We start from the raw sequence: 21,258 nt of genomic DNA on the forward strand, positions 1-21,258 counted from the left end.
CCTTTCCCCAAATCTGGACCAGATTTGGGAGAGGCGCGGGGTATGTGCAGGAGATGCGAGGGGGGGGGATCTGATTGCCCTAGCCTAATCTAATTGCCGCCCTAGGCTCCTATTGGGAGGAAGGGTGGGATATAAATCAAATAAATAAATAAATAATCTTTGTACTTGTGCAAGGATTTGGTTGAATACCGCCCATAATTTTGCAATTATTTTTGACAACTTTACGTTTCATCCAGCTAGCAGCCAGCGAGGCTGAAATTGGAAGGATAAGACTGGTGCAGGGGAGAGGATTTCCTAACCCTTTCAGCTCATGCTTTTCTCCCCACTCCTCCCCCACCCCACTCCAGACAACAACCTGTTTTTATCCCCATAAAGGAAAGGATAATGATGATAATGATGATAAAATATATTTATTGATCCAACGGCCATTACAGACAATCCGATACAGTAGAATTACTTTTATGTTCTTATATCAAACTAAAGACAGTTTCTCAAATGCATGGATGCTTTCAGATGGGGGCTTTATGTCGCAAACAGGTCATTCAGATCCAGTTTTTCTGTGTGCAGAACTGGCTGCCACCATGCACAAATTCCATTTTTTAGCCTTAGATTTTTCATAGGTACTCCACTGTTTCCCATCCACACTAGTGGGCAGTGGTCCTTGATGGAATCATTCTGTGCTGCTTTTTTTCTGCCCCTCTCCTCAGTCATTTTGCCCTCTTCTACCTTTTTCTGTTTGGGGCAAGCATGCAGTTATTTGTCTGTTTGTTCACATTCACCTTTAAAAACATTTTTCCCCATGAAAGGGCACAAAAGTGTGTACTTTTTTGGGAGGAGGGCAATTTCCATTCGGTGTTTTTGTTTTAATTTTTAATACAGGGGTCTTGCGCATCACTGATATTTAACTATACCGAAGTGTGATAAAGAGGTCCTTTGCAAGTCCTCTGTCTTAGAAAATAAATAAATCTAAAAAACCCCAATGTATGTATTACAGTTACAGTCTCCAAGGTAAACCCCCACATCAGTTGGGATCTTGAGAGAATAGCTTATCCAAACTGGTTTGCTGAAATTCCAATGTAGGAGCGCTATATACAGCCTTTGTGGATTTTAAATCCGCATTTGACAGCATTCCCTGGAACAAACTGTGGGCAAAGCTGGAAGCCTCCTCTTTGGATCACAGATTACTACTATTAATACGTACTCTGCATGAACAAAACTTCCTGAGAGTCAGATGCAATCCACAGGGACACATCTCGGCTCCGGTTCCACTAAATAAAGGAGTGAAACAGGGCTGTATCCTGGCCCCTCTTCTTTTTAACCTTTACATCAATGCCCTAGCCCCAACCCTTTTGAAAACTGATATTCACCCTCCTAAACTAGCGAATCGACCCATACCAGCCCTTCTTTACGTGGATGATACAGCAATATTATCCTACTCTGAAGTGGGACTTAGAAGAGCATTCCGTGCCTTTACGGCATATTGCAAACAAGAGGAGCTTATAATAAACTATGAAAAGACCAAAATTTTTGTCTTTTCTAAAAAGTATACCAATCGCAGATGGACTATCAATGGACACAATATTGAACAAGTCAAGATATACAAGTACTTGGGTGTAGTCTTTCAATCAACTGGCATCTGGAGAGCACAAACTGCCCACCTAACAGAGAACGCCCGTAGAACCGCCTCTGCCATACTTAGGTTCTTCCATACGAAGGGAGGTGCCCACATCCCGTCGGCTATTAAAGTATTTCAGGGTAACGTGATGGCCCAACTACTTTATGGCTCACAGGTATGCATCTATAAAGATGCCCGCCGCTTGGAGGCAGTTCAATCAAAATTCTTATGCTCTATTCTTGGTGCCCCGTGTGGCATCCCCAACGCCATATTTAGATTGGAAGCCGGGCTAATTCTCCTTGAAGCCCAAATGTGGATAAATATATTCAATTATTGAATCAAGCTAAATGCTAACTCGCTGGGATTAACTCCGCTGATCCTAACAGACAATCTGACACGAGGGTGGGCAAGCCAAGTTGAGGAAAAACTACACCATTATGGGTTCTCTCCCTCAGTCTTGGCCCAGCTGGGCACTATTAAGGCCAAAGAAGTGATCAAAAATAGGATAAGGGATGTAGCCCTGCAAAATGACAAAGCTCGGGTGGCAAACTACCGGTCTCCGGTAAACTTTAATATCAATTTTGCTCCCGAAACATACCTTTACGCCTTGGACATCCCTAGGCTTCGTAGAGCCTTTACCCTGGCCCGTTTAAATGCACTCCTGTCAGCCTTATTGGAGGGGAGATACCAGCAAATCCCATACTTTCAACGCCGATGTCCATGCCAGTCGGGGGAGGCTGAAACAATCACCCATGTTCTCATTTACAGTTCATATTACAAGGACATTCGTGCCTTCTATATTGCCTCAATCTTACAAACCCTGCCCCATAGTTCTGATACAACATACGTTTCTTTCTTCCTCTCAGATCTCAGGAAGGAAACAACCCTTAGTGTAGCGAAATTCTGTGCCGGTGCATGCATCACAAGGAAGCAGATGGTAAAGGCACTATGCTCTTAACTAAATAGGACTAAAAGATTCTTCTTCTCCTTGTATAAGTTTTATGTCGTATTTTGTATATGCTCAGAGTATTTGTATTTGTATGTATGTCTATGACTGGTCAATGACCATAAATAAAATGATTTGATTTGAAATTCCAATGCACTTTAAGCATACAGCAATCCGTGGAAATAGGAAGGCTTCTTTTGTTTGGGATGCTGGAAACAAAATGGCTAGGCTGTGCTCAACTGAGGAGCTAAACATCATCACACACATGACAAAGCACCCACCAAAAAAAGTGCGAATGAACTTCCACACCAGCAGTGACTCTGGATGTATTTTAGGTTATTTTTACATAACAGATTTTCCACAGTAAATCTGGATTTAATGTAAAAATGGTACAGGCTGGCATTTTGATGATGACATCATGTGGATGGTGCAAAAAACTTATGTGCATGAGAAGCACCAATTCCACAACAGTCATCCATTTGGAAGCACCCCAAGTGTGGCATTTGGCTCACCACCAGCCTGAACTTTATTTGAAAAATTGTAAAGGATGGACCTTTTTTTGGCTGTCAGCCAAGTTGGTTAAAGGATATATCATCATGCTCTGAATTCTCCTAGGCAAACAAGCCTGCATGGATCTTTCTACGACAGTCTTCTTTCTCCTTCTTGTTTGTGTTTTCTGCACCTGCCTCGAGTACTGGACACTTTTGAAAAAAGGAAGAGTGGCTCCTAATGGTCAAAGCGTTCCTGGCACCTCACTGTTTGCTATTTTCTTAAGACAGAATTCCTACCTGGCATTCTAATCCCCCCTCACAGGTTCTCAGAAGGGAGTGCAACGGGTAAAGGCCAGGCTAGCAGCTTCCTTCTCATGCTTTTTAATAAAACATGAATTAGGTTCCAGCATACATTAGATTCACTTCTCCTGTGACAGAAAATCAAAGTCTTCTCCCATCTTTTTGCAAGCTTGCTGCTGATGGATGTGTAAGGAGCTCTGCTGGCCAGCACAGGAGAAGGAGTCTATATACACTGAAACAGCTCTTTAATTTCTTAATTTAATATCTGACACGTAAAGATTCTCATTAAGCCAGTCAATGAAGCCTGGAAATACAATTTTCGTGCAAACTGTCGCTATCATAACTTACACAAAACTTCAGATGGTGCCCTGTAAGCAGTGTGATTAAATCCATTCATCTTTGCTGTCAGCCACCCACTCTGGGTATTACACAGAGGGGCTTTTTCACTGGGACCTGGCTGCTCAGGCGCCATTCCTTGAGGAAAGGCCAGAAGGAGTATGAAATCATCTCTTAACCGCCTCCACCTACGGAAGCAAGAAAGTCTGTACCAGGGGAAGGAAGCAAATGGGAGGGGGGAGTTATAGCAACCAGATACTCTGGAAAAAAGAGATGATTTGTTAAGTTGGAAGGTGTCAGGAAAGCACAGACTGAGCGAGTATGGACTGCTGGGTCATCCCTTAGTGATCATGACATGCCTGACATGGGGGTAACTCACCGGCTACCTGGTCCATAAAGTCGGTTAGCCAGAACAGTTTCTCAGCAGTGGCTAAATTAATTACCTGAACAGCTCTAGTTTGTCCATGGTTCAATTTCTCACATCTGCCTTGTAACAGAGCCCAGTCATATTAAACAGAAAATTTCACTTCTTTTAGAGCACGTAGTACCATAGCAAAGCTATATGGAGCACGGCATGCTAAATGAATAAGACAGCAGAGTAACCACAGTCTGTGAGGTTATCCCTTCACTCTCCCAGCCTTTCTGGGTGATAAGAGTTTTTGGTAGACACGTTCTTAGCAAAGTGCAGGAATAACTAGTCGGCTAAGACTGGTGGTTGCAAGAATAAAGAAACGTAAGGTTTATTACTACAAAGAGGTAAAGTTATACATGCTGAAGTAGCTATGCAGCCCGCACTCAGGGAGCCATCACTAACTAACCGAGAACAGAGACAGGAAGAGAAGGGAGGAAAAGGGGGAGCAAAGCCTGCAAAAAACAACGAACATGTTAGAGGAGGAATCAGCAAAGAGAAGTACAGATCACCATCTGTCATTCCCCTCCCCACCCCCGCTCAGGTCACTTACAAAATGTGTTGGTGCTTTACTGCCAACACTGGGGTCATCATCTGTGTCATCATCAGGTCAAACGCTAAAGGCAAGCAGGCAGAAGGCAGCCACATATGTCAAGCAGGAACTGGAGAGACAAAAGAAATGATAAAGGGACCGTCACAGTAAATCTCAGGCAAATTAATACAATGCAAGTATATATGCTTCATACAAAAATGACAAGTATTCAACACAAAATAATCCAAAAGAATTACTGTAATCTTCCAAAGAGTCAGAGCAGTACAAGACTAAAAGCAAACATAAGATTCAGCAAGCAGGCTTGAAGATCAGCTAAAGAGCCCCAAGCAGAAGCTGTGGACCAGCCACCAGGAGTGCTTTTCTGGTTCCTTTTAGGGGCTGCTGGGAGTCTGAAGTCAGAAAAAACAGCGCAGCTTCAGTGGCCTCAGGCAACTTTGACTTCTATGGCAGGGTGTGCAACTGAGGAGCTGGAATCCTAATGGGGTGAGCAAGGGATCTGTACCTATCAGCATAAAGTTGTTTACCTCTCTTATTTCAGTGTGAATTAGACTCCAAAATACCTACTACCCCTCAAATTCAGGCATACTAAATAGCCAGTGGGGCAAGCACTGACTGCCTGTACCCCCAGAGGCCAAAGCAACCTTGTGAGTAAGTCTTTGCAGATAACTCTTTTTGCTGTCACCTGGGCCATTTGCAATCTTTTCCCAAAGACAGTAATTAGGCAAATTAATTCCTATTGAGCCGAAACTCTTCTCTGCCTTAGGGAACGTGGTTTATTCCACTGTCGGCAAAATCCCAAAGAGCAGGGGAGGATTAAAGCAAAGTGCTTTTTAAGGAGAGGCCCTGACACTTGGAAATCAGTGCTGCTGCCCCCCCCCCCGCCCCCAGGGAAGCAGCTCAGCCCACACAGGCGTAGGGCCCTAAATCCTGCATTCTCTCTAGGGATTTTTGTCTCTGGGCAAGAGAAACTGGATGGCTCTTCATCATGTCAGAATTCATGATTAAATTTCCTTGCTCAGCTCCTATTCATTTCAATAAGGCTTGCCTTGCACAAATGGATCAGTATGTGGTAAATTAGTGGATTAAACACCAGTGTAAAGCATGGGTCACTTATAGGCCACTGGATCCAGGACTGGGTCTAAGTATGACAAGGATATTGGTTCAGCTCATCCTCTGCCACGTTTCCTACCTCTAGTAGCTAGTCTAGCCCATTTGACCCTCATCTCCCTTGCCAGAAATAAATCCCAGCTGCTGCAGCCTGCTACAGAGCTGGGCCCGAAGCCTGACATCAGCATTTGTAGAGTCCTAGAGCACTTGGACTGCAGCTGGCCATTGATGAACTGTAGAGATGAGTTGCTGTACCAGGAGCAAGATTAGGCTTCATGTTTCCTATACTGGCCTTGAAGATATTTGCCAGTTTGCGGTGGGGGAGGGGGAGATGGGATTGCTGCTAACAGAGCAAAATAAATGAACACCCCAAAATGAGCTGATTTTATCCTGGTGTAGCATAGTGTCTTAGCTAAGAATATGAACTGTGTGAGCTAGGAAGCCCCTTGTTCAAATCTCACATCAGCAACAAGCTTACTAGATGGCCTTACATAAGCCACCATTCCTCAGCACATGTTCCTATATAGGTTGCTGTAAGGATTACAACAGAGAGCCAGTGTGGCGTAGTGGTTGGAGTGCTGGACTACGACGTGGGAGACCCAGGTTTGAATCCCCACACAGCCATGAAGCTCATTGGGTGACCTGGGCCAGTCACTGCCTCTCAGCCTCAGAGGAAGGCGGTGGTAAGCCAGCTCTGAATACTGCTTACCATGAAAACCCTATTCGTAAGGTCACCATAAGTCGGGATTGACTTGAAGGCAGTCCATTTACATTTAAGGATTACAACAGTAAAGGTATGCATTTGTTTCAAAACAAATGAAAAATGTAAGTGAATAGGAGACATTCAGTTGTGTTTTTTTGTTCCAAAATAAATGTGTTGCTGAACAATTAATATGAATGGATAAATTTTCCATTATTCCCATTTGTACCCATTAATTCTTCATTCATGGTATTTGGGGTGGGATGCTTACCACTGGTGGCAGGAGAACCGATTTCTACAGCCCCACTGTTAGTTGCCATTTTATGTTTCCATGATGCCCGAGATGTTGTTGTTGTTCATTATATCCTGCCCTTTCTCCCAGTAGGAGCCCAGGGCGGCAAACAAAAGCACTAAAAGTGCTTTAACACATCATAAAACCAGACTTTAAAATATATTAAAACAAAACAACCATTAAAAACATATTAAAATAAAACATCATTAAAAACATTTTTAAAAGCTTTAAAAACATCTGTTTATTTATCTATAAAGATTGCATCATTCCAGGGCAGTATGAGAAAATAAAATGGCAATCACTAGGAGCAGCTATGAAAAACAGTTTTTCTCCAGCTGCCATAAGCAACTCAGAGGGAGAAAGTCAAAGAAAGAAAGAAGAAAAATGTAAAAACAGCAAAAGCTAATGTAAGATCAGAAGCAAATGTGATTTTAATGAATAAATAATAAAACAAATGTGTTTTTAACAAATAAATACATGAAGTGTCTTGAATACAAACATGAATGTAATAATGATTTTTTTAAAAAAAAAATTGCAAACCCTACAAGAGACAATAAGGAGTTCAGACAAACACCTCCCACCGTCTGATTTGATAGAATGTAATTGTAGGGTCATAAGAGTCTAGCCCCAGCCACTGCTGCTGACGCCTGCAGGTATCGAACGAGTTCTTCCCCTTTACCCTCTGGCTCAATGTGAGGATGGTGAGGCATATCCTCTGCATGTGTTGGTAGCTATCCCACAGAACCATTCTTTCTTTCAATGAGTGGGAGGAGTCATCTGACTCCTCCCCTTATATGTTAACTGTTTTGAACATTCAAACATGCTCTATAAATGCTAAGTATTGTTATGTAGCCTATTCTGCAGCTCACACAGTTTATTCTGTAGTGGTCCAGGTTAAGAACAAAGGTTTCTCTTTATCATCCACTGATCACAAGATACCAAGCCACTTAGTTATATCCAAAATAGTTGCTCATGCACACATGCACACACACAGGCCGTCAGGCTTCCAGAACTCTCTTCGGATTTAGGGACAGCACCTTCATGCAAGGCTAAGGCTTAGAGGGCACCTCTAGAAACGCATATGGCATACAACATTCCAACTTTCTGTTCCATCATCATCATCATCATTTTCCAGATGCCAAGTCACCAGAATAAATAAAGAAAATGCTATTACAAAGGAAATAAAAGCTGCCATTTGATAGAATTCATGCTAGGCAATATATTTAATTCAAGGTTTTTGTAGGAGATGATTTAAGAGCATTGTTGCAGAGACAGCAGCCGGCAGGTGCATTGGCTACATGCAAGGATCCAAATGGCAGATTAGAATACTGTAATTGCTTGTGCAATTATCCTGTCCCAGATTCAGACCAACAGCAATGCTAGGACATTCTGAATTCTACTGTTTCTCCATTTCTTTGGGGGTAAATCACAGGAAGGGAGATTTCAGCAGGAAACCAGTGTAGGGCCCCAATCTGGATCAGGACCACAATCTGGATCAGGACCACAATCTGGATGCGGACACAATTCAGCTGCTTTTCCTTCAAAAGAATTGGTAGACCTACCCCCAAGCTTGCTTGGGACAGAAGATACATTGTAACTGATCTTTAGTAACAGTTCATTCAAACACGTCCTGTTGTTGTTGTTATGTGCCTTCAAGTCAACTACGACGTACAACTACAAACAAGTCCTACTATTCTAAAAATGTTGTATGTTTTCAGTAGTGTTTCAATACATGTGAGAGGGATTGTGGATTGGAATAATCATCATCATTTATGTAGAACCTTTGTTCAGAGTGGTTCATGTACATTATCATGTCATAAACCTTATAACAACCCTGTAAGAAGGTCAGTATTTTTAGCCCCATGTTTGTCATGTACTAGAGATTGCCTGGATCAGTAGTCTAGCTAACTCCTTCACAGCAGCTCCCAATAAGGTTGTTTAAAATTTGGATTTATTTTCATTATTTAGCAAATAATGCTTAATAATGACTTGGCTGTAACACATCCATCCACTTTCCTAAGTATTAGCTCTGGAATTAGTTAGTTCGTGTTTATTTCTGTGCTGCCTTCCAGTCAAAAAAGCCCCCCAAGGCAGCTGCCAAAGAATAATACTGTTTGCTTTTTAGACCCATTCTGGCTCTGTATTCCAACAGTTTTATTATTATGCCATACCCCTCTTCCATTGCAGCAGAGTTTATCCCCTTGAGCTGAAAGCCCATAGACTGAGGTTCTGCAGAATGCTGCTATTAGAGAAATGCTTCCAGACCCACAATTAAGCTTTCCTTTGTTTGTGTAAAAGTGTCGTGTGTCCCCCCCACTCTTGTTAATAGCTTTGTTCTGCCATTGTGTAATGTAATTGTCCACAGGTATTTGTTGATATTTCAGCCAAGCTGCATACGCAATTGCTGCAGCTTGAGGCCAGTGTATTGGAACCTGGATGTGAAATCAGCCAGCAAATACCCAACCACCAGGAGAGAGGAGGCAAGCAGACACACACACACACACATGATTTAATGCTATACCTATTGGCATTAAATGGGGTTAGGCTAATTCAGAGGATGGGTCTATTATCTGCTATTAACCATCATTCAAGTGGAACCTCCATTTGCAGAGGCAGTTTACCTCTGAATACCAGATTCACAAGGGAAGACTGCTGTCTTGTCCTGTTTGTTTCCTAGAGGCATCTGGCTGGCCACTGTTGGAAACAAGATGCTAATTGATGTGGATCTTTAGTCTGATCCAGTAGAATTGCTCTTATGTCATGAGAGAAGGGGTATCAAAAAATCCAGAAGTGGCTATGGCAGGAGGCAGCAGACAAATCTGATCCAAGACACACAATCCACCAGGAAGTTTTCCATTTGGATCTTGAACAGCTTTTGTTAATTTCAACAGGATTCACACAAAAGACAATTTCAATAGATTGTGTCTTGCATGAACTAATGGAAACAGGTACTATTTGGATTTAGTGGGCACAAAAATGGCATGACATTAGTTCAATAAGGCCCTATTTCATGGAATAAATTTGCTACTGTCACAAGCATAAGTAGAAAAAATATATTATGGGTCCTGAAAGCTCCACCTTTCCATCTCTCACCCCATTCATTTAGCAACACCCCCTCCATTTGTTGAGATGTCTCATCTTTAAAGATATAAAACCATAATATAGTAAAAGGTTGTCCCTTTCTACTGAGGATCTGTGCCCTGTCTTCACACACTGTCATGACTTTGGGTTCTGATTCCCTCTTCTAATGGAATGAAGGTGTGGATTTGGAGGAAAAGTCAGAAGGGATGGGAATTGCCCTGAGACCTAGCCTCAGAAGTGCCCAGTTCCCTGGAAGGTCTAGCTTCCAGGAGAAGTCCATTCTTAAGATGACCTTAGGATGTAACAGTGCTGCCTTCAGACTCTGAAGATTCGGGCCTGGAAGCTCCACCCAGAATGGGCTGCAGCTCTATTTAAGTTGTTGAAACAACATTCAAAACGTGCTCCAGCTCCACATGGAACTTTGCCTTGCCTTTACCTTGCCCTTGCCTTGTGTGAAGGAATAGAACTTTAAGCCATTTTGTGTTTGGTTTTGGGTTGTAAAGCTTGGGTTGTAAAACGGCGGCTTAGGCTTTAGAGGCTCTCCTATCTAGGAGGGCCAAAACTTCATAGGAAGATTAAGAGTAAAAGAGGATGTTTTGCACAAAAATATTTCCAAAGAGAGTCAAAAGTACAAGGAGATGCTTTGTACAGGAGGGTTGAAGGTTCTTCCTTGGAACCTGACAATTAAGGAGAAATAAAACTTAACCGGGAATCCATTCTCCTTTTAATTAGCTGAAGGGTTGGGAGGAGGAATAAAAATATTGGATATAGGTCAAGCTATAAAATACAGAAGTTAGTTGTGGAATCAGAGAGTTGAAGAGCTGGAGCTGAAGATCTGCAAAAAAGAGAAAGGGCTGAAACACTTTAAGAGAGTTAGAACTCTGGAAAGTATTAGAGCCCAGTGGTGTGCTGCAGCAGGAAGGAGCCAGATAAAGACCGTAATGGGACCCAGAAGTTGAACTGTGCAGAAGGCAGCAGCTAGAGTGCTGATGGGGTCAGATGGCCAACAGCATGTGACACCTCTCAGGGCCGGTGCCAAAGGGCAGCCAGGTTGGGCCCTGGCCGAGGGGCCCCTGAAGGTCCCCTCCTTAGGGTGAGGGGGTAGCGCTCCCCTTCTGCTATCCTCGGCAGGTTCAACTGCCGCAGATTGCAGAGACGGAGCTTCCAGCCCCCCCTACAGACCGTGTGGGCCTGCAGCACCCACCTGCTCCACCTGTCTCTCCTCTCTTTCCGTGAATGCCGTGAGCACTGCACACACAGCTGCCGTCAACCAAGATGACAGCAGAGGCTTCTCTAAGGGGCTAATGCCCCTACCGCCATCTTGATTGATGACGGGTAAATGTGTGCATGCAGCATAGCGCTCCTACGTGCCATCAACAAAGATGGTGGGGGGGTATCAGCCCTTTAGAGAAGCCTCCACTGCCATTTTGGGTGATGGCAGGAACCTGCACGCCCAGCACACAGGGCATTCACAGAAAGAGAGAAGAGGTAGGTGGAGCGGTCCTGCACAGTTTGGGGTGGGGGTCTGAGAGCAGGGGGCCTGGGGAAGGCTGGCACTGGCCCTGACACCTCTGCTAAAACATCTGCACTGGCTGCCCATCTGCTACTGGGCCAGGTTCAACTCTTGAGTTGATATACAAAGCCCTGAGCAACTTGGGTGCAGGATACCTTAAGGACCACCTGAGCCTTTATATCTAAGCTCAGTCACTATAATTGGGATGGCTGCTAGTTGTCCTCATGTCAGAGGCCTAACTGGCCTCAACTGGAAGTTGGGCATTTAGCATTGCCAGTCCCACGCTGTAGAACACTCTTCCAGTAGCGAGCAGGTGTCCTCGCTTTTGACTTTCAGGCATCTCTTGAAGACTTTTTGTATGCCAACAAGCCTATGCAGCTGTTTAAAAAATTATTGATTAGCCAGACACACTAATGATTATTTTGTGCTGTTTTAAAAAGCTTTTTATGTTTTATCATTGTACATCACCCTGGAGTTTTATAATATGACAGAATTCATCCCCTTAGAAAGGCCTACTATGCCTGCAATTTCATCCAATCCTGCCAAAAAGAAAACAATTAGAGATGGTTCTTTTCTTTAAAAAAAATCAAGTTTAAAGGTGACCATTAAAGGTGCCCATCAAAACACAAAAAATCCTGGACCTATTTGTCTGGGATTTGGCAGGCTTTGTCTACTTAGGAGGAGCTACTATGCCTGCAAATTCCATCCAATTCTTTCAATAACAAAGAAGGTTATAACCATTTTAAAATTTCCCCATAATAGTAAATGGAGGGTAGAAAGCTTCAAATTTTCTGAATCTATCCAAACCATATCTGAAGTACTGAATTGGGGTCCAAACCAAATCTTGTGGTTGATGCATACTCCTATTATAAACTCTCTGCTAACTTACAGTAAGTCCCCCTCCCCCTGTATCTGTGGCCCCAAAGCACAGATCCAAGTAGCCTGTCTTCTGGTACTGGACATGCAGTGGAAACTAACTTGCCAAAATGAGACTGCACAATGAGATTGCACATCCTTCCAGCTTCATCTTGGAGGAGGACTTTTCTGTTCTTCTGTTCATGCCACAATGCATTAACATCTTCCCCAAGCAGATGAGTACTTGGTATATTTGTCAAGCTCATATACAATGCACAGAGGCTGGATGGCCATCTATCAGTGATGCTGTAACAGTGGATTTTTTTTACACTGGTAGGGGGTTGGACTAGATAACCTTTGAGTTCATTTCCAACTCTATGATTCCATGAGTCTCTGAATGCAGCTGGATTGTTGCAGACAATCCAGAGAAGGATTTGGACAATATAACATCAGGACACAACAGGCCTATGCGTTGTCTACTGATTACGATAGATGCTCTCCGTCCTGTCTTTCTTCCCTGTGAAGAGTTTCAGCTGGCAGATCCTGCCTGCACCAGCGCGTTCTGACATCGGTGCAGCTTGGAAGAACATCTTGTGTGTTTGAAGTCAGGATTACTGGCTGGGTTATTGTAAATGCTAAAATGAAATAAGAAGATTAGTGAACAAAAGTGCAGCTCGGCAGCATATTGCCAATGATTGCTTTCTGCTCTATCTGCAACAGATGATCAGCCATGCAGGAATTTAGCAAGCTGCAAATAGAGGGGCCTGAAACCAGTTAAAAGGGGTGTGCTTCATGGAGAGCTATCCCAGCCCAAACCACCAAAGTGCAGGAGTCAGGGAATTTAGCTAGCTACTCTCAAAAAAGTTTCTCAGTAAGACCAAATACATATTCATTTGGCTTACAAGCAGGATGTGTTCATCTTTCATTATCCTTTTCTGCCACTTCCCTTGGGGAACTGTTTCATCCTAACTCTCCTTTCCCCTTCCAAATACACAAGTCTTTGGCTGTGAGCACACTGGTCATCTATAGCAAAGCTTTTCCACTGGCCACACCTGGAGGGGGAACAGGTTGATCTGCCAATCAGTTGCGAAATCCCTTTGAAGCAAATTTTTAAAAAGGCACTCAAGCTGCTGCCACCAGATTTTACAGTAAAAAGGGACAGGGTTTGACTACCGTCGTGTGCCCCCGTTTTCAGAAAAGAAGGGTGGAAAAGCACTGGAACTGACAGAACAGTAGGTGTTTCTCTACCTTTTGTTTCTAGAAGGGAAGGGCTTTAGCTCACTGCTAGAGGATCTGCTTTGTATCCAGAAGGTCCCAGTTTCAATCCACAACATCTCAAGGTAGGATGGGGAAGGTCCTGTCTGAAACCCTGGAGAGCCACTACCAGTCAGTGTAGGCAAGACTAAGCTAGCTGGACCAATAGTTTGACTTGGTATAAGGTAGCTTCCTATGCATAACAAATACGCTGTCTAGGGATGGGGGGAGATTCAATTCAGTTCACATTTAAAGCCGAATCTATTAAATTTGCACTTCCTGAAACAATATGAGGATCAAAACACATCTTCCTCTGAAATTCACAGTTATCCAAATTTTGTGATGCAGGTCTCCAACCAATGTTTACAAGAATGCACATATTAAGAGGAAGTGTGTATAAAAATGAACATACAAAAATGCATTATTAGGAGACATGTCTTGCGCAAAGTGTACATTAGTCAAAACTGCATACAAAAATGTGCTTGTTAAGAAAAGCTTGCACTAAAATGCTAAAGAATTTTCATGAGGATTTTTTTTTTAAAGACAAATAGCTGCAAAAATGCCACACCCATCTTTCAAATGGCAGCAGCCTGCAACTGACATTGGATTCTATTCGGCCACTGTTTACATCAGGGATTTAGGCTGCAATCCAAACCCCTGATCCACCATGCAGGGGTGTGTGTGGATGGGGGAGCAGTCTCCCTCTGTCTCCCCAAAACAGTTCTACTATTCTCTGCCTATTGAGTGATGCCAGTATAATTCCTCTGGCATGAAGCTCCCCATTCCGCCTGCTGAAAGGGTATTCTGGGTGCAGGGAGGGACTGCGCTGGCCCAGGATCAACTGGATCCCAATTTGGTCCCACTGCTGTCACTTGATGGAATCAGGCCTGACTGCTATATGAGCTCCAAGCTGGCAGGGCAGGGTTTTGCCTGCCCTCTGCCTTCAGTCCCAGATGGCATGAGCAGCAGGGCTATGGATGGGATGGTGAGTGATTATGCCACTCTGTCACATCCCGCTGCTATCTGGCATTCCCTGGGAACAGCTCTTGGCCTACACCAGGTTTGGAAGCCACTGAGCTAAAAGGCAGCCTGGTTGTGGGAAGGGAAACAGCTCAACAAGCTCTCCTTAGGCTCCATTCCTCTCTGCATTTCATAAATGAGACATCAGACTTGCTGGGCCCTGCCTGCTTTGCCTCCTCCTCACAGCTACCTGTCTCACTACCATTATCTCTTACATCTGTTCCCAATCAAAGTTTAATTTAAATCAATTCAGGGAGGACGTTTTCCTTCTCTTGCAAGCAACTGCTATTGTGTGTGTGTGTGTGTGTTTGCGAGATGCAGCAGCCATCAAGAATGGCTGCTAAGTGACTATGTGCCCGCACCAGCTCCACTTAAACACTTGTGGGCAAGCCCACGACCAAACCCAGCTCATTTCCTTGCTGCTGGAGAATGGAGTTGATTACATTTAAATGACAAAGCATCAGGAGTGTTGGAAGATTTCGAGGAATGGGAATGGAAAGTGCCTGCTGAGCAAAGCAAAAAGGCAATGGCAAACACTTGGGAGATGCCCCGTTTGCAGCCCATAGGGTAGCTCTGAGGACTTACAGCTGGGTCAGGGAAAGAAGGGAGACCATCACCTTGACTATGGGCTGTCAGAGGTCAATTTCACAGAGTGCAGCATGGGAATATGCTGCCTCTGTGATCAAGGAAGGCTTGGCACAGCCTAAATAGGCATAAATCATACTGCAGAAAGCGGAACTGTGCTGGGCTTTCAGGCCTTGCAAATGGCATGTGCATTCTGCTACTGGAGAAGGGAGTGCATTTTTGCCAGAGCCTGACATATTAGGTCTTGACCACACAATCTTTTTTAAGTCACAAAAGCACTTTACTTGTCTGACAGTTAAACTAGTACAAATACTGATCTAAGCTCTCACTGTGTATATGCAAGCCTATACCATTAGTGCTTTCACAGTTTTTCAGCCTGCATGTACTCTCATAGCAATACCCAGAATGGCTTCCAGAGCTTTTCTGGATCTCATCACCCCGGTTGCAGTATGGTATCTAGATAGATCAGATGCATCTCCCAGAAACACCCCGAGAAGGTGAAGAGCTGCCAGTCTTTACCAGCATGGCACAAACATCTGCACAGAAAGACAATTTAGATCTATCTACATATTGCTATTTGTTTATTAATATTTGCACCCTTCAGCTCACAGCTCCATGCACAGAGCTGTTTGTCTCCCCACACACACACACACACACACACACTGAATAACCATTGTCAGCCTGGCCACACCCATCTATGATGTAGGGAGAGTTTTCAAACCAGAAGCTACGACGTCCAGATAGGCTGGAGCTGTGGCATCTGCTCTCACAAATTAAGCACCAGTTTTAACTCCTGCACCGTTTTCCATGGGAAATGGGTTTGTCTCACTAAGAAACTGCCTCTTCTTCCCCAGCCCAAGCCAGCCAGCCAGCCATATTCTGTCCTGGGGACTTTGTTGCCGCACACTAATTATTGAGCAGTAATTGTGTGTAAACATGTTCCCAGCTGTGAAGGTTTGGTGGGAATTGAAACTTTGGAATTCGAGCAAGGGAGCTTAGCAACTGTTGCTATGGGTGATTTGTTCTCTGCCTAAAAGGCTATTGCTAAGAGGAGCTGACCTAGAGGCTGGGGCAATGATCCTCCAGAAACACAACAGACATTCTCTGGTCATTTCCTGGAGCCCATGGTAGTCTCTCTTTCCTTTATTACAGAAAAGTACCATTCACGGCTGATTCATTATGGAGGGGGCCACTAAAGAGTATTTGTATCTTGTTGGGATCTGGAGTCTACTGTGATGTTCCTGCTTATAGTGTAAATATGGTAAGGGCTGTTTATATAGAAGACATATGGTAAGTGGAGTGAAAGAGGAGGGGGGAGTACATGAGCAGTAGAATGCTGGATGATTGGCTGAGCGTTTGAATGGCTGGGAGTATAAATGGAAGGATGACAGTTGAATCTGGGTGGTGGATGTTGGGAGTGTGGAGAAAGAGGTGTTTGAGGGTGGAGGTCAGGAGTGTGGAGAAAGAGGGAGTTGGAGTTCTGATTAATAATAAGTCAAGTACAAAACAGGAACAGATGAAACCATACGCTTGTGAAACATTCTAAAACTAATCTTGTTATTTCTGATATTTAATAAATACTTATTTGGTTTACCAAAGGCCTGATCCTTGGCTGGGGGATATACAGACCGGAAGGGAGAGCAAGGTAATTACCAAGGCTGAACAGAAACAGTATCTAATGGTGGCAGCGGTGAAGGGAGGAATAATAACAATTCAAGTATCCAGAGCAACCCAGAGTTGTATGCGTTATCTATAAAGATACAAGGGGGTTGGGAACAGCATAAGCACGCAGTCACAAACGTAACCAGCTAGAGAGAGACTCAGGCAAAGTCTCTGGGAGTATTGGTTATAGGATGTGACTGGTGGTGCTGCCTAGCAGGGGGATCTAGTGAGATCTGTGCTAGAGCGGAGTGAGAAACCATATAAAGGACGGTCCGGACTGGTGGTGTCCCTGGTGGTGCCTAGTGAAAGGCAGTAGCCACAAGCAGGTGGGAACCTGACAGGGAGAGCCAGGGAAGGACGTCACATCTACCATTAGGGAAAGGCTACTATAGCATGACATAGTGCAAAAGGGTAACCTGGGCACATAGAGTTAAATGCCTGCCTGCCTGCCTGCCTGATTGCAGGGTATAGGAGAACTTTGGAATTACACCAGATGACCTTCTTTGCCAGGGATTCCTGTATTTGAGAAGTGACTTGAGCTGTTGCAAGAGTCTCATTTCCTTATGCCCAGGGCTTCTACCAGCTAACTCCAACCCACATCTACTAGGTTCTGCCAGGCTCCACTTCAGCCCCTGCCCTGCCCCAGTTTTGCCCCTGGCTCTACCTGGCCTCGACCCAGAGGGTCGGTATTTTTAAATTTTAAAATGTGCAACTTGTAGTTATACTTCTAACAAATGATTTGGGATGATCTGCCGTTTCTTATCTAGTGGGTCCTTATAAAAACCATTTACTTAGCTCCTGCAGCTGGGAGATGTCCCTTGTGGGGAAGGCTATATTTGTGGGGCACAGTCCCTCCCTAACAGAAGAGGCTGTTTAGGGGGAGGGGGCTTCAGGGAAAGAGCAGAAGGTAGGAAACATGGGTGTCTGTGGATGAATCACTGGGGCTGTGTGTAACACCAGCTCCTTCAAAGGGTGACGGGTATCTCTTTTAACACAGAGGTTTTGCATGGCTTCAAGCTAGGAACTGCCAGACATTATATCGTTTGGCTCCTTCCCTGTCCATGCTCACTTATCCAACGATCAGCTCTTCTACCAGGCCACTCTGCATCCTTTCTGCCTCTCACTCAGGCTGGTCCAGGCTGTTTGAGTGTTGCAGGAGTGCGCACAGGGTGGGGTTCCAACAGGCTGCAGAGCAAGATTCCATTGTGTCACATAGCATTGCAGCGCCACCAAGCATCGATCTGCTGCTGCAGCAGCAAGCATATCCATGTGATATTGGCTGGAAGGGAGGGGCATGCAAAACAAGTCACTCAGGGAATCTGTGGATTGCTCTCCCTCTCTTGCTGCTCTTTGCTCACATGTCTCCCAGCACCTCTTCTCTCCCTCCCCCCCTTGCCAGGGAAGTGTGTGCAAAGCGTGAAATAATGAGGTTTGGAAAGGTCAGGGAACTTGGCGGCAGCAGCGTTGTTTCTGTAAATGTTATTTTCTAGCTCACTGCCCTGTAACTCTCTCTGACTGTTGTGCTTAAGTAAAACAAACAGTGCATTTTAATCACATGCACATGCCAGCTTAGAGACGCTTAACTCACCTTCCCATTTAGAACTGCACCTCTGCCTCCGTGGTGGGTCTGCACCCCCTGTGAGCATCAGCCTCCCCCTCCCTTTTTACTACTTGACTTAAATGCAGCTTTGAAGCAGAAAAAGTGTCAGTTATGGGTTTTAGCGGGGGGGGGCTGAATCTACAGACGGTGGCTCAACTGAATGGCAACAAAATGGAGTGAAATCTCACTGCTGCCAGAACAAAGTCTAACCCCAGGCAGAAGGTGCAGGAAACTCAAGCCGAATTCCTGGATTCCTAGGGTGGCTACCTATGAAGGTGGCTGGGTATTCCAGAGCTTGGAAAAGTTACTTTTTTGAACTACAACTCCCATCAGCCCAATCCAGTGGCCGTGATGTCTGGGGCTAATGGGAGTTGTAGTTCAAAAAAGTAACTTTTCCAAGCTCTGTATTAAACACATATATGGCAACCTTGGTCACACCTGTCATTCACCCTCTTCTCCACACCTGCACTTGTCTCTCACATTGGTGCACCACACATTTATGCACAAAGAGCACAGCAAATGCTTTACATGCAGAAGGTCCCAGTTTTAATTCTTGACAGTTCCAGTTTTACGGGAGGGCTCATGGCTTAGCAGTAGAATATATGACGTGCAGAAGGTCCCTGGCTCCCTCGACAGTTCAACAGAGCCGTAGTAGCAAGGCTGAGAGGAAAGTCCTCTGCCGGAGACCCAGCAGAGCGGCTGCCAGGCAGAAGAGAGAGCACAAGACTAAGTGAACATACATGAGGCAACTTCATTTGCTCTTTGTATTCAGCAGAAATGGCAGATCCCTCTTCAAGGGGTTTACTGTCTTAAGGAGAAGGCAGTCACGTCATTTTAGAAATGGTGGAGGTACTTGTCTCAAAACACATATAACCCTTGAGCCAAGTCAGGGTGGGGGATGGCTCCACAGGTTTTCAGCATGATTTTGTTGAACCACAGCAAAGCTGGCTGTGGTGGGTTCTTTTCTTTCCTACAATGCTGACGCATCTCCTCCAATCCTGGAGCAGGGCTGCAACATAAAAGTGAGCTCCCGTTTTACATTTTCTTTAAAGTAAACTCTCAGCCTGATGGATACGGAGTGGGAGAAGACTGAGGAGAACCTCACCTCCTTGGGGTGTGAAGTAACCTATCAAAACAAGCATTCAGCTTGCTGGTATGTATGTTTTTAACACTAGTTATGAAGAATCCACTGTTAGAATGTCACATCCACACCGTACATTTAAAGCACTCTTGTGCCACTTTAACAGCCATGGCTCCCTTCAAAGAATCCTAGGAACTGTCATTTGTTAAGGGTGCTGAGAGTTTTTAGGAGTCCCCTTAACAAACTACATTTCCAAGGATTCTTTGGGGGAAGCCATGACTGTGAAAGAGATATAAGAGTGCTTTAAATTGTATGCAGTGTGGGTGTGACCTGATTTAGGAAAGGAGACAAGGGATGAAGACAGTGGCCACATGCACACTAGTTCCTTTAAAAGCAGCGAGACCTTTTTGTCTGGGTGCAATTTGAAATGAACCTGCACCCAGCTGTACCCATCTCTGTTGTTTGATTCGAATACACCCAGCCCCACTGCTGTTGTCAGACTTTTTAGAATTGTCCACAACAAAGCGTTTCCATTGGACACAACTTGGAGTCACAATGGGTAGATTTACCAAACAGTTTTGAAGTCAGCTTGAAGCTGGCTTGAAGGGAAAATGCATCCGAACTCAAAAATCCCAGATTTTAAGTAAAAAGGGGTGGAGTTTGACTGATGTTGTATGTCCCCAGATTCATAACACAGAGATGGAGATGCACTTGTATAGTTGCAAGTGCATCTATAGCCAGTGTCTGCCAAAGTAGTTGTAAAGATGTAGTTACTTCTGTTGCTAAAACATGAAATTTGGATGATCCTGGAAAAGCTTTGAAGAATGCACTGAATGAATGCTTATGAGCTGCAAAAGATCCTATGCAGACACACAAAAGTCCAGAAATACCACATTTGCTGTCATTTTGGAAAGGAAACAAATTTTGCATAGCTCCGTATGTTCACAAACACAGCTCCTGCACATGTAAACATGCTCCCAGTTCTGGACCTTCCCCTTCTCCCTAACCCATCAACCCTTTCCTCCATATCATCAGCCTACTCCCATCTTGGACTCATGGCCTCCTTCTACTCAGCTTTGTGGTAAATACATTTAGTAAGATTTACAAGGGCTGCAGAGAGCTCTAGCTCTATTTTTAGGTGTGGTTTATAGATTTCTCAGGCAGCATAGTCAGATTAAAATGAAAAGTCCTAGACCAATAAACTCAGCTGGGTTTCCATCCTCTATTCAACAATGTATATAAGGACTGGGGTTGGGATGCTTCCAATCTTTTGCCTGCACTCTGACAATTGCCTACATTCACCTAACCAAGATCTTTGCTTATGTGCTAGCACAACGCATGTCCCCTTGGCTACCTTGGTAACTCTCACTTCCTGCCCACAGCCAGCACTGTGAGTAGAGGAAGCAGTGGGCATGAGAGCTCCATTATGTTAATGCAGCAAAGACCCCATGGTCCCTGTGGCTAAGCTCAGGTAGAAATTAGCACATAACCCATCCTGCAGATTGGTTTTGGTCATAGATCTCTCACCACCATACAACGGTTGCAGCCCATGCAAGCACTTATTTATTTATGGATTTCCTTCCACCTTTCAAGACAAGACATTTTCCCAAAGCAGCTTACAATCAATCATAATTTTTTAAAAATATCTAATTTTTTAAAACTAAGGACAGCATAAAGCAATTCTCAGTCTAGACCAATAAAATTTCAATTTTAAAAGAAGAAAAATGATGGTTTAAACTCCAACCCATCATGTTTAACCAAAGGCAAATTGAAATAAAAAGGTATTTAAGGCCTGCTTAAAAATAAACAAGGAAGTAGTAGTAGTAGTTTATTATGGTCAAAGACCAGACTAAATACA

General features: G+C 44.1%; 1 long non-coding RNA gene across 1 annotated transcript in view; it reads right to left on the reverse strand.

Annotated features, from left to right (window-relative positions):
• Positions 1 to 489: 489 nt before the first annotated feature.
• LOC133388055 (uncharacterized) overlaps positions 490 to 21,258 on the reverse strand; it is a 73,463-nt gene continuing 52,694 nt past the window's right edge. Inside the window, exons 2-4 of the long non-coding RNA XR_009763654.1 lie at positions 4,651 to 4,759; positions 2,214 to 2,352; positions 490 to 732 (exon numbers count right to left, since the gene is read on the reverse strand). This is a non-coding gene — a long non-coding RNA (uncharacterized LOC133388055). The remainder of the gene's footprint in view (positions 733 to 2,213; positions 2,353 to 4,650; positions 4,760 to 21,258) is intronic.

The sequence above is a fragment of the Rhineura floridana genome, chromosome 1, assembly GCF_030035675.1.
Source record: "Rhineura floridana isolate rRhiFlo1 chromosome 1, rRhiFlo1.hap2, whole genome shotgun sequence".
Lineage (NCBI taxonomy): Eukaryota > Metazoa > Chordata > Lepidosauria > Squamata > Rhineuridae > Rhineura > Rhineura floridana.